Genomic DNA, 4,032 nt, shown 5'->3' with positions numbered 1-4,032 from the left:
CCCTCCAGTGTCAGGGTGTGAATCAACCGCTACCTGACCCGGCTCAGGAACAAACCTGCCCAGGGGGCTGGTTATTCCACGCCTGCCCCCCTCGGGGAGTCCTTCTGCCTTCCTGTGATGTAGCAGGTGCCCTCTGCCACCGGAGATGGGAAGCCGGGGGCCAGGGGAAAATCCTGGTTTCTGGGGGTTTTCTCAGCTCTTGCCAGGGGAAGGTGGTTTCCGGAGAGCTGGGAGCTGGGGCTGGGTGCCTGTTGCTGCCTTTATGGGCTGCGTGCAGGGTTGGCCTAACCCATCACTGGGCCTGAGGTGACTGGGGGTGGGGTGGGGGTGTTGCAGTGCCACTCAATTTCCCCTTGCCGGCAGCTTTCTCTCATCATGATCCAGGTTAGGCGAGGAGGCAGGGGGGAGTGTGGGGAATCAGGATGCCTGGGCTCCTTTCCTGGCTGGCTCTGCCACTGATTTGCCAGGTGGGCAAATGGTGCCTCAGTTTCCCCATGTGTAAGATTGTGGGGAGGTGATAAGAGTGACCTAAGGGAGACCAAGGTGTTTAATTCACTGAGGTGGGAGCCCCACTTCCACCCTGGAGCTGTGGATAGAACCCAGGAGTCCTGACGCTCAGCACCCTGCCCCCCCATTCTAACCACTAGCCCCCACTCCCCTCCCAGAGCCAGGGAGTGGACCCAGGCGTCCTGGCTCTAACGCCTCTGCTCTATTAGACCATAGCGCCCAGGGGTTTTGAGCCCCAGCCCTGCGCCCCCCAGCTGTAACCACTACCCCAGCCTCCCCCAAGCACCAGGGCTGGGTCCCCAGTGCCCTGGGGCTGGGGGGAGCCAGGGAGTGGGGGGACAGCACCCCAGCCCAGCCCACCATGGCATCACCCCCCTGCCCCTGGCTCATGGATCGGGGCTTCCGGCGGAGCCTGGGGGCAAACACCCTTCAGATCAGGCTTGCCTGAGGCGGAAGATCCGGATGCTGCGGACGGGGAAGGCCGGCTGGGAGCCTGGCACTGCCCGGAGCCGTCTCTGCCTGGAAGCTAACCACGAGAGCCCCAGCCAGGGCCCTGGGCTCCCGGCAGGACTCGGTGCCGGGGAGCACGGGCTCCTCCCAGCTCAGAAAACTGCTCTGGTTCAAGGCAGCGTCTCCAGCGGAAGCGTGGAGCCCTTTGGCGAGTCTCCCCTGAGATGGCGGGACTGGCTCCAGCCCCTGGGGCTCCTGGGCTCTCCGACGCCTGATCGCCGCCAGGGCAAAGAGGGGAGCAGGACCAGGCAGGGGCCAGATGCCAGCGCCCAGGGCAGCACCAGGGGCAGAGAGGGACGGAGGAGACGCTGAGACACAAAGAGACCTGAGGGAGCTCGTGGTCCCCATGTGCGACGCCCCCGTCCCAGAGGCAGGAGGCTGCAGTGCGGCCTCGTTGGGTGCAAGATGGAGAGAAATGCCAGAGCTCGGGGGCCAGCAGGACGCTGTGGGGTGCTGCATGGAGGGCTGGGGGCCCAGGGAGGGGAAGGGCCAGCCCCCTGCCTGCTCCCAGCCAGGGAGAAGAGGGGCAGATGGAGTCGACTGCAGGGAATCCAGGTTGGGGGAGTAGCGAGGGAGCGGGGGGTCCAGCCCAGCCAGCCAAGGTGTGCGGGGGAGGCCAGCTGCTTGTGTGGAGGGCAACGCCCCCAAGCAGCAGCTGGAGAAAGGGGCCACGACCCTCACCCCTGGCACATTGGCCAGCACCGCTGCTACCGGGCCACCCCTGACCCTGACTCATGGGGAGCTCAGTAGACACAGGGCCCAGCCCCCTGTTCCGGCCTGGGGAGATTCCACACCAGCAGAGATGGGAGCTCTGCCCCACAGCGGTCCCCAGCTGGTCACCCCGGGCACAACACGCTGGCACCACTGGGTGCCAGGAATCGCGACACCCCATGTGCTCCGCAGGCCTATCCTCTGGAGCCGTCTGCAGCAGGACATGCCAGCCCCGTACCTGCCGGCTCAGCGTGGTGCCACGGAGCACAGGATGGGCCTGCCCCACCCACCTCCTTGGCACTGACTCCCACCCTGGTGGGCACCATGGACCTAGGCAGAGGCTGTGGGAGGAAGCGGTGTGGCCCATGCAGCTGCTAAGGGTGGCATGCGCCAGCCGAGTGCGGGGGCTTGTCTGTGCTCCCCTGGAGCCGGCCCGGGGGGTGGCACCGGGGACCCGGAGGGGCAGGAGAAGCGGCTGTTGTATGGGGCAGCGGCTGAGATTATGGCAGCCGCCATAGATGCCGCGGGCAGGCAGGTGGCGAGGAAGCAGCAAGGGACCGGCTGGGCGGGCAGCGAAGGGAGCCTGGCCGACACAGAAGGGCTCCAGTGCTCATGAAGGATGGTGGCTTGGCCAGGCCCCTGTGGCAACCCCCCCCCGATCCTTTGGTGTCTGGTTGTTGGGTTTCTGTACTAAATTACTGCTAATAAAACGCCTTCCTGCAGCTCTGGTGTGTCCTTGCAGCAGGGGCAGCTTGAGGGGCCAACTGCCCAGGCCCGGCCCCGTTGACATCTGGAGTCAGAACTGGACCTTGGTCATGGGATGGAGTCAATATTATTACAGATGGGGAAACTGAGTCACAGGGCAGGACTGTGACTTGCCCCAGGTCATGCAGCAAGGCAGTGGCAGAGCAGGGATCAAGCCCCAATCTCCTGCATCCCAATCCAGTATGCTAGATACCAGCTAGGAATAGAACCCAGGAGTCCTGACTCTCAGCCTAATCCTGCTCTAACCACTAGCCACGACTCCCCTCCCAGAGTTGGGGTTGAACCCAGAGAGTCCTGGCTCCCAGCCCTGCTTTGTCTTCCAGAGCTGGGAACAGAACCCCGCACCCAGCTGTGTTTCCTGTTGCTAAGCTCCCCTGGTCTATTTGCAATCAGCACAGAAACCAGTATTGAGGGGGTGCGGGGAGAAGGGAAAATCACAGCTCGTAAGCAGGGTCACGGGGAACAAAAGCTTGGCTCTGTTCCTCCATAGGGCACCCTCCTTGGCACTGCCCACCCCCGACAGCTGGGTGCCTCTCTCTCCACCCATCTCTTAAATGGAATTGGTCACATTCAGAACATGGCGCAACCCCACTAACGAACCCGGGGCCATTCCCAGCAAACAAATCAAACCTAACGAGCATCGCGTAGGGAGCTTGATTCACAGCAGAGATGCAGGCGGGGCTGCAGCAGCTAAGCTGAGAGATGGATTTAGTTAAAATCTTCCTCCTGCTGCTGCTTTCTGGGTCTGGCAGAGACACCAGCTCTGGGACGAAAGACCAGCTCTGCCTCACAGCATGGATCCCGCGATTAGCCCGTGGAACTCCTTGCCACTGAGGCACAAAGCGGACTAGGCTCGTATACAGATAAGACCAGCCAGAGCTAGTGTGATGACTGAGAAATAACTGACACAGAAACACTCATAGGCCAGGGAACCAACTAGTCTCTAAGCAACACCCTCAGCAGCTGGCTTGAGCTCAATGGGGGACAGGCACCTAACTCTCCTCTGCATCAGTGGGAGTTAGGCACCTAAATTGCCCTGGGGATCTGGGCCCAGGCCAGCTCTGCTCTGCCAGCTAGCTGGGCCCCTCACAGGGCACTGCAGCGGGGCATGGCAAGTCTGGCTGGGCACAGCTGAAGTAGCTACAGCTGCTGTCCCAGGGATTAAGAACGGTGGGGAGTTGCGGCCTGGCTGGGGGGAGTTGCGGCCCCCACCCCTGGATTCTCTCCCTCCACCCCCACCTCCTGCTGTAATCTTTCCCCTTGTCGAATAACTCCATGCCCATCCCCCGGGCTCCGAGCCGGCCCCGCTGCACCAGGCGCTGTACAAACCTATGGAGCTGGCCCACGAAGCCAGCCAGGTCTAGGTGGAGTTCTTGGAGGATATGGCCTGCATCCCTGCAGCGCCTGGCCCAATGGGGCCCCTACCTTGGCTGGGGCAAGGCCTGTGTCTATGCAATAGCTGGCCCCACGGGCCCCGTTCTTTGTCAGCGCTACGTACATAGGCTACCAGCCCTCGGGCAGCGTCTTTCAGCCAGGGCT

The sequence above is a fragment of the Dermochelys coriacea genome, chromosome 23, assembly GCF_009764565.3.
Source record: "Dermochelys coriacea isolate rDerCor1 chromosome 23, rDerCor1.pri.v4, whole genome shotgun sequence".
NCBI lineage: Eukaryota > Metazoa > Chordata > Testudines > Dermochelyidae > Dermochelys > Dermochelys coriacea.
The sequence above is the reverse complement of the archived record's forward strand: the minus strand, read 5'-3'. Positions refer to the sequence as shown.